Genomic DNA, 14,915 nt, shown 5'->3' on the forward strand with positions numbered 1-14,915 from the left:
CTAGGGCCAAATATTCTAGCTCATAAGAGGGAACAAGCTCAGGTCAACCTTAAACTCTACAATATCCATTGGTATATAGTTTTTACTTGCAAAACACATATTTCTCATGCACGAACCTTCGTATTCAACTAACAAAACATATGTTATCACATCATCATCCTGTGCACATTGCCCATGAGACTAAGTAAATTTTTTCTGAAATTTAACCACCTTCAATAGTGAGTTATCTCATGATTGAACCTAAGAAGATCTTGATGAAGAATTATCACTCTTTTTTTTCTTCTCAACTTTATACTCCACCTCTAACAAAGTTTTTTTTGTTTAACTTGCCTTATAAATACTCTATTGAATCAACATATCTTTAACTCAGCTTTACTATAATGCAAAGTTTTCTTTGCAATCAAATTTATATACCTCAAACTTAATATTCATTATCCTTTAGGTTATATCTAATATTTTTTACAACAAATAGCTCTGATACCACTTGTTATGATTTTAGGACCCGGACTAAGGATCATACTTGGTCAGATATGATATTGATGTGATTGAAGAACATATGCAATCATAATAAGAAACAAATAACCACAAGACAAGTTGGTTTTACGTGGTTCAGCAAAATCGCCTACATCTATGAGAAGAGTATCAAGAGTTCTTATTAATATAATCAATCACCAATACAAGAGAGAACAAATAAAACTACAAACAAAAATAACTACACATGTTCGACTCACCAAGAGGATCAATGCATGCAACTTCAACTTTACTCTATATCACTAAGAAGAAACTGATGTATCTTCTTTGTGTCTTTTAACCACTTCTCTCAATACTTAAGAAAAGCTTAAGACATTAGAGAATCATTCAAGAAAGCAAAACCGCCATATTTCTCTTTTGCATCCTTTAGTGAGAACATCAAAATAGAGATACTCTCTCTTTTCACTCTCCAAGTCAAACAATACATTTTCACTCTCTAAAAGAAAGCACACCTTCTATTTATAATTTTTAAGGAGCCCTTATCGACCAAGAAACCTCATATGATTTCTATTTTTCATCTCTTATGCAACTCTAAATAAGAGTAATAAAAGAACTTTTTTTATGCTGCAAGACGATTCCTTATTCAATAAGGACTCATTTAAGCCACAATCAATAAGCAAGACTAGATTTCTAATATTTTTGTTAGTTTTCTCATTTTTCATGAAAAAAAAGCACTCCTTACTTTAGCTTTTCTTCTTGTAAAATACCAAGTGAAGGTTTTGGATCGTTCTAATGCATGTTCATCTTATGTCATATAGAAAAAAAAAAGCTTAGTGCCCTTTAAGTTCAGCTCGTTTACCTTTAGACCCAATTTAAGCTCGGCTCGTTTAGCTTAGGCTCCTCGTAAGCTCGGGCTTAGCTTATGCAATATACATGTTATAAAGCACTAGCAATATAATTCTAACATTAAATCTTTCTTGTAAGCAGTGTATCCAAAGGAATTATCGGTTTAATTAAGTATATATATATGCTTGAGCTCCCACGAGTCAAGCTGAGTTGAACAACTTCTCTTCGTGCTCAACTCATTTATCGATAGTTGTTTTCAAATGTTCGTACAGCTTCAAACCGTAATCAATACCAACATGAGTGCTCCTTTTCCTTTTCGTTCCCTCCCGAAAATCCTCCTCCGTGTTCCTTTTCCCTCCACCCCCATCCCTGTATCTTGGGGCCGGCCACTGTTCCAGAGAGAAAGAGAGGATGCATCTGAGCGAGAACGAAGGCATCGAAGGGAACACCTTCGTGGTGACGGGCGGCGCCGGTTTCGCGGGATCCACCCTCTGTCTGGAGCTCGTCAGGAGGGGGAGCCCTTGAGGTTCGATCCCTCGACCTCCGCCCCAACTCCCCCTGGACCGCCATTGGAAATTAGTGGCGTACGTCGAGCGGTCGGCGGCGAGGACGTTCCCGGCTTTCCGCCAGCGGTGCGCCGGTCCCCTTCCCTTTTCATTTCTCTGCCGTTCTGCCCCTCTCATTTCTCTACCTCTCTCGTCAAATCCCAATGGAGCTCAGTTAGGGGGTTTTGGTAGAATTTGGATTTCCGTTTGGGGATTCTGTATCTTGTTTGTTATCTGACCATATAATTTTCTTTTTTGACAATTTCTATGGTTGAGTTTGATAATTTTGTTGCTTTTCTTTGGGTTGTGATATTAAGTTTTCAGTTTTGGATGATTTTTGGCTCTAAATTTTATGATTAGGAGCTAATTAAGGGTTTTTCCCTTTGTTCGTGGCATATTTCTGTATTTGTGGTTTTTAAGAAGCTAGTAGTTTTCCCTTCTTTATAGTTTTGGTATATTGAATAGTTTGTGTAGAGATCCCAAAAATGTTGTCTTTCTTGTCAGTGGGAGAGGCAAGACGACTCTTGCTGAATGGTTTTCTCCATGTGAGAAGTTGGGAATCGCTGCAGAGCATGGCTATTTTCTAAGGTACATTTATCATAACTCTCTTCCTTATGCTTTACTGAATTTTACGATAATTGTGTTGCTTATTTTTCCTATTTTATTTTTTCACTACATAGACGAAGTTGCTTAAATTTTTTGGTAATATAGACTCATAGGTACCTGTTGCATGAAATTGGATAACAGGTAATGTCAGCATGCACAATTATAATACCTTTTTGATAAAAAATAACAAAATCGCTGGTGTTATGTGCAAGTTCAGAGCAACTGCTGGATTCATTTGCAGAATGAAACCTGCAATCAATGGCTGTCACCTTTATGAAGATAAATGAATTGATGAGGACTGTAAGGCCCTTATTCAAAAAATGCCTTTTTAATTGTACATGAATGTCAGCTTGATTTTCAAATGTAAGACTTCCACACCCTCATTCATCAATAATCTTTTATCATGCAACATGGTATTATACATTTCGATGAACCTGCTTGCATTGGTTCATTTTTCTTCGGATTCATGTATTCATGTTGGAATTTCACAATGGTCACAATTATGTGCTGTACGACCTGTTTATCATGCTATGAAGTGCCTGAATATCAAATAGGACAGAGAAGGTTACATGGTCCTTTCCACCTGGAAATCTCAACTCAATCACCAGATTTCTATTAGTCATTTGTTTGAGATAATTCAAAGACTAGAGATTCAATAGCCCAACTGGGAAGCTAGATTACTATAGCAGACTAGTTCAATCACTAGTATTTGTATGAATCCTCATGTGGTGTCTGACCCAGCTTGGGACAATCATTACAAGGCAGTTAATTTGGATTTCCAATGGTTCATAAAATCTGTACTTTTCAAGTTATATAGAATACACATGCACTTGTATGTGTATGCCTCCCCATCTGCTGGTTCTTTGATTGGTCATGTGCTTTCTTGTGCGTAATTGTCATCTAGTTTCATTTAATCTGAATGCCTGTTCAGGTTAAAGCGTGATGCCGAATGGAAAACTTTGTACCAATCACCTACTTCGACTGGAAGCAGGTTGCAGAGCCCGTGATGAAGTTGTACACTGAAACAACTGCTGGATTGGCATTGAGACCAAAGAAAGTGCACTTGCATGGCATTATCAATATGCTGACCCAGATTTTGGAGCATGCCAGGCCAAAGAACTTCTTGACCATCTTGAGAGTGTTCTTGCCATTGAACCAGTGTCTGTGAAGACTGGTCAGCATATAGTAGAAGTTAAACCACAGGTACTGAGTGGGAGTTTTTCCTGCATTCACCTCCACTTTTGGAGAACTTATATGGTGAACCTGCTGAGTTTTCTGACACTGATGTTCTGCTAATTCGTCTATATATGCACTTTTTTTTTCTTTTTTTAGTGTTTAAGCTGAAAATGAGTTAGGTTAGGATTATGCTCCCTATTTGATGGAAGTTTAGTTTTGTTGTGGTGATCATGTTACTCTTTTTATTCCTCTTAGTATGGCATAATTTATTCTGGAAATGCTGGGGTGTGATGTTCAGATGTGCTGCTTTTGCCTGTTTGTATTAGGGAAGATGTGTTTGCTTTTACCTTTTTGTTTCTTTTTTTAGTTGCGAGAATATGTTCTTGGTTGCTATAATGATGTGGGGGCCCAAAATTATTCTATTGATTGACAGCGGTGGAAAATACAACCTTTAAGGCTCTGTTTGGAAAGTGGCAACTGGGATGGGAGTTTATGCATTTGGTAGATACATGGTCTAATTACCTTGGTAGTGGGTGTTTGGAAACTGGTAGCTGGAATGAGAGTTTATGCATTTGGGAGAGGAAGTGAGACTGTCTCCGCTTTGTATTTGCACTAAAGAGTGGAGCTGGTAGCTGTCGAATCCAGGATTTGGCAGGTACCACTTTTCTAAATGCAGAAACTCCCTCGGACTACCACTTTCCCAACTTTGAAAAGATGCTTTATAATGGAATATTTTGTAAAAAAAAAATCGTGTACTATTTACCAGTTAATGGACACGAATCATTGACTTTCTTGTTGAGGAAGTCCTATCAATAGCACATTTTTCTATATTATGGTTTGACTCACAGGGGGTGAAGCTTCCTGCATTTTCTGGTGTATCATTTTTTTAAGACATTTATATTTCTTATGCAATTACTTATTTACTGAGAAGCATCATATGGACTAGCATGCATTCCTCTATGTATATTAATATTAATATAAGTTTATAGTGCCATTGTTTGTGTGCACACATATTTGCCATTCTCTGTAAGAAGTGGAAACGAAATCACTATAAGTCGAAGTCCTATTATCTTGTTTTTGAGTGCAGGAGTTATAATTACTCTGCTATGCAAAATGTTGGTCTTCCAAACTCTCCTCCTCTTTTAGTAACAACGTGATTCTGTAAGAATGGCAGCATGGCATGATAGAACTTGTTTTTTAAGTTCCATTATGGTCACCGTATCATTGATATTTTCCTTTGTTAATAATTTTTTTAGGCAGAACAATCATGTTCCAATGCCATTTTCTCTTCTTTTCACCAGTTGCTCATACGCCAGCCTTGGCATTGAATTTGTAGAATATCTTGTTTTCATGGAAATTATTTCTTTAGTGGCAGTTTGCATGCATTGTACAGCATGTGCAGATTGGAATTTTTGTGGTTGGACGGTTAGAGAGAGCATTGGAAAGGTCTGAGTTTTCTTGGCTCAATATATACTTGACTTGATATACTGCTTGGATGATTCATTGTCATTGGTTAGTTACACTTGTGGGTAGCCCTCAGCAGGATTGTGGCTCAAAACCTCTTGGTTGAGATAGAGTGCTTCATAACACCCAACCATCAGATTGACTCTTCCCTACAGAGTAACAATTTCTCTGAATTCAGTTACTGCATATAGAGGAAAACTCTGCTGTAAATGAACAACAGTGCTTTCCTTTCATCTTGCTGGCAAAAAGAGTACATCATATACATAGGATGTAGCCAATGAGACAGTAAGGCTGCTTTTTCAAAAAGGAGTGAAATGCAGTCAATTGGGTACCCTATTTTTTGACCTTTTGGATTATTGCTATCCATATCAGATTTGCATATGGTTTTTATTGATTTGGAGAAGGCTTACGATAGAGTACCTAGGGACGTTCTCTGGTGGACAATGATGAAGAAAGGTGTTTCTCTCAAGTACATTAGTATAATTAAAGATATATGTATGAAGGAGTAGTAACCAATGTCCGCACTTGTGGAGGGGTGACAACCAATTTTCCTATAACGGTTGGGTTACATCAAGGATCTGCTTTAAGCCCTTTCCTATTTGCTATAGTGATGGATGAGCTTACGAGATCAATTCAAGAAAATGTGCCGTGGTGTATGTTGTTTGCTGATGATATTGTTTTGATTGATGAGTCTAGAGCTGGGGTTAATGCTAAGTTAGAATTATGGAGACAGACATTGGAAGCAAGAGGTTTTAAGTTGAGTAAGAGTAAGACAGAATACATGGAATGTCGGTTTAGTAAGCAACGAAGTAGTGATGGGAGTGTAGTGAAGCTTGGTGAGCAAGAAATATCGGTGGATGATTGTTTCAAATATTTGGGATCTATCATTCAAAAGTATGGAAAAATTGATGGAGATGTAAATCATAGGATAAAGGTTGGGTGGATGAAATGGAATAGTGCAACTGGAGTGTTGTGCGATCGTAGAATGCCATTGCGGTTGAAGGGAAAGTTTTATAGGACGACTATTAGGCCCGCTTTACTATATAGTACGGAATGTTGGGCTGCCAAGAGACATCATATTCAAAAAATGAGTGTAGCTGAGATGCGTATGCTGAGATGGATGTGTGGAAATACAATAAAAGATAAGATTCAGAACGAGGAGATACGTAAGAAGGTAGGCGTTGCACCCATTGAAAATAAGATGAGAGAGAATCGTTTACGGTGGTTTGGACATATTCGATGAAGGCCTAATGATGCTCCAGTTAGAAGGATGGAGAAATGGGAAAATATATTAGTTAAAAGAGGTCGGGGTAGGCCTAGGAAGACATGGATGAAGGTGATAAGAAAGGATATGAATGCTTTGAACCTCACCGAGGACATGGCATTGGATAGAAATGAATGGAGGAGAAGGATTCATGTGGAAGACCCATAATGATTTTCTTTGTTGGTTCATATCGCCGACCCCAATTGTTTTGGGATGAAGGCGTAGTTGTTGTTGTTGTTATTCATAGTTATGATATTTTTTCCTACTTTTTCATGTGGGCCCGACCATGGTTTTGTTCTTTTGCAACCACTCAAACAGTGATGATGGAACCATGACCTCCATAGCGTGTGTGTGTGTGGAGATTATCTTCTGCAAGCTTCCTTTCTCAATACATTATAGTGAGCATTTTGGTGCTTAATTATGTTATTTGTGTTTGCAGATATAGCAGAGTGCTTGGGGCTGAAATCTCGAAGTGGAGCAATATGGTCTGCGATGGAGAGGGCCAAGTATTGGGAGAAACAGACACAGTGCGTCATCCCCAAGACTCCCACTGGCAGGATCATTCAGCAGCCACGATGATCAGTTTCAGCAAAGCAAAAAAGGAAGGGGCCACCTGACAATGTTAATTGATTGAACTTCTTTGTCTCTCTCTTTTTGAATGTAGAAATGTGGTATATACATATCTGCCTGCGAGCCTAGATATTCACACCACCACATCTATTAGGTGGAGTGCATTTTTTCAGGTATGAATTGAAGAATGAGAAACAGACCTGAATCATTCCCTTGCCTTTGATGTTGTCACCCATATCAGGACTTAGTTCTCCCTTGGCTAGCATCTGTCCATACCATGCATTACGACCTTGTAACAAAGTAACATAGGTATCAGCGTCCAGCAAGCCTCTCTGGTTCTTCCATCAACAGGTGTGTTATGAATATCATTTCAGAGGTACAATGCGCAAAATAAACTGATTTACTGGTAGCATTCTCATTGGTCAGAGCTGCAACCATGCCTGCCATAACAGGGGATAGAAATTTCAGTTAGAAGACAGATATATGTGCATAAATATGTTTTGTTCTTATTACAAATTTTTTGCACATCAAGAATCTAACATCTTATGCACAGGTTCAGATGATACAAAGATACTATATAAATTAAAGAGAATTCATTTAATTGAGTTTGCTAATGACAGTGCACCAGTGGATCAATTATACTAGCTTCTTTGCACAAGACAGGACAAAATGGATAAAATGAAACCATAATAAGTGTAGTCAAGTTGGTAGTGACTGGACTATGGGGGTATTAAGAAACTGCAGTAAGCAAATATTCAGATATGCATGCCAGTGGCATATATGTGTTATAATCAGTGTTATTAAAAACGCGCCTCAAGGCGCAAAAAGCGTACCTCACCTCAAGGCGAGGGGCTTCATGCCTTTAGGCGCATGTGTAAAGCGCAAAGCCTATGAGGCGTGTGCCTCATAGGCTTTGAAGTGCACGCCTCGAGCCGAGGCGCGCCTCAGAATGAGGCATACACACCTCAATTTATTTGGTCAAATGAGGGTCAAAACCCTCATTCGACCAAAAATTAGAGCTTAAACAAAACCCTACCGGCCCTTTTATGTTTTTCTTTTACTTTTTTTTTCACCCTATCTCTGTTTTTTTTCTCACAGCCTTCTCCCTCATGGCAGCCTTCTCTCCCTCACGGCACAGCATTCTCTTTCGTGGTGGAGACTCGAAACAGGTACGGGTTTTTTTCTCTCTCGTTCTCCTCTTCTTCTTATCTCTTCTCTCCTCTCTCACGTGATACAACATTCTCTCTTGCTTGATACACTCGTCCCTCTCTCTTTTATCATTTTTGTTTTTTTCTCACCCCTTATTTGTTTTTCCCCATCTTTTTACATACTAATGATAATGATATTGTTTGGTTAATAAGACATGTTGGTGCATAGACATTGTATATGTCAATCTTTTTATAGAGTTGGAAGATGGGTGTGATTGCAGCTTCACATTCATTTGTCCAGTTGGGGAACTTGAAATCACAGACGTGAGATATGAGGAGATACATGTTATCTGATATGACTGCATGACTCCATGCATATTCTACCAACCCCTTTGAGTCGAAGTATGAATCTGTTTTTGGGTTCCCCACCTGCATCGTAACTCGGGTCAACAGCATTAGTTGCTAGCTAGCTAGTTAGTGGTAACAAACCAACATTTGCACCTACATGTGCTGCTCTATATATGTGCCATTGAACTATGCTTTCTTTTTGTTGTTAATGTTAATTTTTTATTTAATGAATGCCCATGTTTTATTTTTTAGATACTTGCATAGATCAAGTTGTTGCATTAATGTTACTTTTACATGTTAATCTCATATTTTTTCAGTATTTATTTGAGATTTTTTATTTTTTATTGGTTGTTGCTTCATCAATAAAGTTTTTTTTATTTATAATTTTAGATATTTTTTTATAAATTTTTAAGTAATAAAAAAAAAATTGAGGCTTACGCTTTACGCCTCGAGGCTTTACGCCTCGCCTCAGATTTTGGTGGAGCGCCTCGTTACGCCTCAATGCTTTTCACAACACTGGTTATAATGAATGAAAAATAATATTAAAAGAATTCTTGTTAGAATAAAAGGAGTTCTCTTGCTTCTTCTTGTTAGGAGCTCTTGTTGTCTCCTTTATGAACTTCAGGGAACTTTGCATTTAATACATTTCAAAACAGAAACTTCTTGCTCTTCAATTAATCCGATGTTTTGGCGTCATGTAAGTTTTGAATGCACTGGGTGAGTGTTCCTTGTGCTTTTTGTGACTCATGGATGGTCTATCTACCTTAAGATGACTTTCTCAGCCGCATAGGACCCACAGAGTTTGTCGATGGAAGTGTTTTCATGGTAGTGTTCTTCGACTTTTGCATCAATTGGCCAAAAGCATTCATTCAACTATTAACCATGCAATAAATTATCTTAACATTTGGTGTTGGTCGCCGTTTAAAAGCTTGTTCTCATGATTCCTTGTTTGACTGCACTGTGAGGATATATAAACTAATAACTGCATCATGTCCATGCATTACTGATCTTGATATGTGTGGTTCAATTGAAAAACCATGATGTGTTTTTTGTGATATAGCGCTATGTTGATGTAATTGTATTCGGGTAACCATGGGCAGTAGTTAAACTCGGACTTTTGACCCTAGTTAATAGTTTGTCATTATTCTCATTTGCTATGGCTTTCGATCTTAACTTTTGTTAAAACTTATAGCATTAACTATGAATCAACAGTTGTAGTTAATAGTAAGAAATTTTATAATAACACACCATGCCACCAAAATTAAGAATGCAAACTATTTGAGTTTCGGATCTCAAAATAGATTGGGTCCTGACAGCGAAATTTTTGCAAATTTCAGGAACCCTCCAGCTGTAATAAGGGGGCGACTGACGTGGGAGTCATCAGCAGTGAAAGAGCACATGCGCATGTGCAAGGGCCACCGCCCTTCCTGTTTTTTAAGAGCATAGCCATAAGCTTACGTCGGAAGCTGTGGTATTTACTAAAAACTTTTTATCATGTGCCTACGTGGCATCTGTATGATTGAAGGGCTTATTATTACAATGGCCTTCATAATAAGATGATATTAGCCGCACCCACGAAGACCGCATTGCAAAAGAAGTCAGCTACAGAGTACCCTGAGATAACTACAAGTTTCGAATAACTTGGAGGCATTATCTGTCGACAATTACCCGATTAATCTTAATATACAACTTGGAACAATGCCCCGTTCATGCCTCCCAACACCAGGGATGACTAAATATCGGTTGAGAGTCCTCATAAAATCAAACTTTGAACTGAAAAATAGGATGAGAGACGTCATTTCACAGACGGAGTTTTATCAATTTTCAACGCAGGGAAAGAGAGAGAGAGAGAGAGATGGTGTTGAGAATGTGCTAGTCATGGGCGATGACTGAGATAAGGATGGAGGCCTCGTCTGCCGCTGGAAATGCGTCATCTGCCATATGAAAATGTAATAGTAGTTGAGCATCAAAACTATACCGATATTTTTGTGAAGATCTTGGAGAGAGAGAGAGAGAGAGAACCTGGGATTGATGGGATGTGCAAACGAGAAATGATTTTATTAATGATACCCCCACCCCCCACGTTTTCATTTGCAGCAACTCTCGGGCTTTCCTCGTTGCCTTCCCTGTCTTCTTGTTTCTTTCCTTCATCCTGTTGTTTTTCTTCTTCTTCTTCTGAAGGTGGTGGCGATGATGAGGATGGTGATGTGTCTTCTTCCTTATGATTGAGATGTGAAGATGAAAGAGGAACAATACTCTCACTCTCCACAATACTGTCTTCCATGCTTTTTGCTTTCGAGCGAATTTTCAGTCTCCTATCTTGAGAGAGAGAGAGAGAGAGAGGCTTATGTAGGAATTAGCAATAGAAACGAGAAACTTGAGTCATTGTGAGCTTTGTAACTGGATTACATGCGTCATGTGCTCACTTTCTGAGTGTTTGCCTGATCTCTCCACCGACCGACCTCTACATTTTAACAATACAAATTCACCCCGTCTTGAGATTGAAGAAACGTGCCATAAAAGGAAAAAGATGTTCGGTCCAATGACAGGATGCCACGAATCATTACGCGAGGCAGTTAGTCATTGGATCGAGTACTTGCTCTCATAATTTATTCTGATGCAACTATGGATCTGCATGTAATTTATGACTTTCCAAGCTTATAACCGTTGATATGGACTCCTTTAATCCGATCTTTGTGCAGTTTGGGAAAAGGACCCTGTTTGTGCACCACTAGACAAATCGAAAATCACGGATTCATCAGTGCAGAGAAATCGGCAGGTGCCTGCTGAGCCTTTGTTTGGTGTTTGGCAGTTGGCGCTAAAGAAATTGAAATTGGACGGTCCATACGTGCACAATCGGGATCCGTTGATCTCTCCCACATGTGCACAAACAATGACAAGTAGGGGTGTCAACGGGTTGGGTTGGGTTTGGTTCGGACTCAAGTGGAGCCAGACCTGGCCCTGATTTTTTAGTATGCATAGTATCGGGTTTGGACCCGAGTCTAACCAAACCCACTATAAGAAAAACCGTACCCGAATTCGATAAGAACTACGTGCACCAGACTCAGGCCATAACCGATAAAATAATATTTTTTTATCATTTTTACATTGAAAAATTGTGGGTGTTAATCTGAACTCGGGTCAGACCCAGGTCTGGTATAATTTTTTATAAGCTATTCCAGGATCCATGTATTAATCAGAATTTTGGGTCCTAACCCGAGTCTTCTTATTTATCATCATACCCGGACCCTATAGGGTTTGGTATGGATTGGATCCAGGTAAACCCGACCCCATGACACCCTTAATGACAAGGCATCGTTTCTCGGGCACCACTGAAAAAAAAAATTAGGAGGTCACTTAAATTTCTGCCATGTAATTGGCTGTGAGACGGGATCATCTGACGGTCATCCATTTTATGAAAGGCAACCCAAACAACATGGGTTGCATAGTTTACCTCACGAAAGTTTTCAGGGCCATCATCTGAGACACACGTCCCTCTGACCTGATACGTTCTCATTGGCCCTACACAGCACGCATAGAAGATGAGTTAAAGAGATTAATGAATCTGATTAATTGATTAATACGTACATGGGTGTCAACGGGTAGTGCTTTTACCGATCGTGGCTGATCCGACCCTGAGGTGCTGGCCGGTACAAGGTTCAGGTTTGGGTACAAAATAATATAAAACTTAAAAAATAAAGTTTATTTTGTTCTTTAAAGAAAATATAAACCTGACCTGCTAAAATAATGGGCTTTTGTGTTTCTTGCATTAAAAGTTTGTGAATCTTAAGCGGAACTTAGGTCACACTTGGGTTTGATATATACGAAGTTTAAAATCATATTGGACTCTGATTTTGATTAGTTGATCGGATCTCTTTCTTTATTATCAAAGGTAGGAGGGTCAATAGTGGCCACTCTTTAAAAAAAAGCTCGCCGTTATTGATCAAGAAATAACAGTGAGAGTTTTGTCTTCAATAATTGATATGTAATAGCGGCAACATAAATATAGCATCTTTATTACTCTAGTACAGCCATGATCTCGTTGTTATTGATTCATCAATAATGGTGAGCTAGACCGACCCTTGAATGCCTTGCCCCTATACACATCTCATCGTTGAAGACATCTATAGCGGCGACATCCGAATGTCATCATTAAAGATATTTTTATAACATGGCCGTTAAATAGTGTTGTTAAAATACTTTAACGATTATATTTATAGGTTTTAATCTATAACGGTGAGAGTTATATCATCGTTAAAAACATATGTATAATGATGAGATTCTTTACCATTAAAATCCGTTAACTGCAATATTTAATGATTACAGAATCTCACTGATATAGATCAATAACGGGCGAGATTTGGATCACCAGTATTATAGAGTTTTACTCTATAACGGCAATTATATAGTCGTATTTAAAAAGAGCCCGACGGGCCATTTTATCTTTCTCTCTACGATCTCGTGGGACCACCACTGGACCGCCGTCCAATCCTCCTCCCTCCTTCGATGTCTCTCATCGTGGGTTTTCTGAGCTCTCTCTCTCTCTCTCTCCATATTCTAGGAAGCCCTTTCTCTCTCCCTCCTCTCCTCACCATGGGTTTATCTCCGACGAGTACCCTAACAATCCGGTGAGCGAGTCTCTCTTCAGTCATCACCTCCTCAATCTCTCTGCGTCTGCGATGAAGCCATTTTCTCAGGCAAGCAAACCCTAACCCTTCTCTTTGTGGTTTTCGTACAGAGGGATCTTTGGTTTGTTTTAAATGCCGCCATATACAAGATCAACCATTCTGTAAAATGTTAAAAGGGCCATGACCAAATACTATTATTAAGTGCTCTCTACTCCTTAGTGAAGCAAATGTGTTCAAACTTTGGAAAATGGTTTCCAAATTTTATACATACTAAATGATATGAATGATCCAGAATATCCAAGCATGGTTCATTGGTCTAGTAGGCCTTTTACTCTTGAGGGGACACAGGAATTAGTCGACTCAATGGGTTGGAGAAATGAAACTAAAAGTAGATCGAAAGGCGATGAGCTCTCAATTGCAGAGCGGTATTCTTAGTTATCCAAATCATAGGAATTTTAGCGCAATCCATCGGTTTCCTGGTTACAGAATGTTTTCAAACTAGCCTTTTATTAATCAAAAGGGAACTGCACACTGAAAAATGTTGAAGAGTTAAGTTGCTTCCGTGTAGATAAAAGGATGGCAGTGGATGTGATGTGAGAATATTTGGAGTGTGGAAACTCTAGAGACTGGTCTGAATTAACGGCCTCCTGATTTCCGATGGCTATTAATGTAATGATCATGAGTCTTGTTGTTTCTATTTATAATTTCTCATTGGCATGACTATGTTTATACATCATAATTATCTTGAATCTTAGTTAATGTTGCAATATGAATTTGGAATGTTGAAGGGAGAAGATGCAACAAATTCTCTGTGCTGCATCTACGACACAATTTAGACCATTTTGATTTGATCCAATGGCTCATATTTGACTTTAAAGTTGTCAAATCCTTACAAATGATAATCTGCTCAATAACTATTATCTACGAGGTACTCCATGCATGATAACTCATTTGTAAGCATCTTTTGAGAGTTAATATTATGGATAAATATGAACCCAAATTTAAACCAGTAGAACAAGGTCTAATTTAATGGTGTACATTGTTCCATGGCACATAAGAGTTGGCTGTCTCCCCATTCTCTCTCTTTACATGTCTGCTACTTTCATAAGATTCTGTTTCTTGTATCAGGGATATATGCTTTATTTGTATGTTTCCATGAGCTTGTGAGACATGGTTTAGCAGTAGAGTCCACACTATATAAAACTGCTACTATTGCTTTAGTGGCAAACTGTGCTGTGAAACTACCTGAAAATCACTCTGATAGCAAAAGCGTAGCCTCTATGTTGCCTATGCTATTGGATTTCCTGTAGATAATAGGCTTGTGCGCAAACTCAAAGGCACTTTTCAAGGTTTTAAGAAGCTTTCGTATAGCTATAAGTTGCACAAATCTGGATAAAAAATTAATCACGTTTACTGATCTGCAATATGTTTAAGACTAGAACCTGAACAGACACAAACATTACTCTGATAATCTGGTTTACCTCCCAAACATGGGCCTGAGTTCAAGTTGGTCATGCATGACCTGACCTCAAAGACAACCGTGGTGCTGAGTTAGGACCACCGCTGGACCTTTCTTCCTCTCTTTTTTCTTCTCACCTTGGTCTTTTGATGCAGTGTTAGTCTACATATTTTCCAGCGCTACATGACAGTTGACCTGATAACTGTATTTGTTATTCATTCCAAAAGAGCTGAACACATTGTGTGTTTCATGTTCTCTTGAAAATTGACCTGTGGAGTGTTTTTAGTAGAGCACATGTACTGAATCAAGGGATTTTGATGTTTGCGTAAAGAAACCCAAAAACCAACAGCCCAAGTCGAGTTAACAAAACCTGGCTGAGCTACTAGCCCA

At 38.6% G+C, this 14,915-nt stretch overlaps 1 long non-coding RNA gene across 1 annotated transcript; it reads left to right on the plus strand.

The window, feature by feature from the left end:
* Positions 1-1,556: 1,556 nt before the first annotated feature.
* Positions 1,557-7,454, plus strand: LOC149821094 (uncharacterized). Its single transcript, XR_016426560.1, has 3 exons — positions 1,557-2,450; positions 3,400-3,671; positions 6,812-7,454. It is a non-coding gene; the product is annotated as an uncharacterized LOC149821094 (long non-coding RNA).
* The last annotated feature ends 7,461 nt before the right edge of the window (positions 7,455-14,915 follow it).

This window comes from Nuphar pumila, chromosome 12 (assembly GCF_984573655.1).
Source record: "Nuphar pumila chromosome 12, dmNupPumi1.hap1.1, whole genome shotgun sequence".
NCBI lineage: Eukaryota > Viridiplantae > Streptophyta > Magnoliopsida > Nymphaeales > Nymphaeaceae > Nuphar > Nuphar pumila.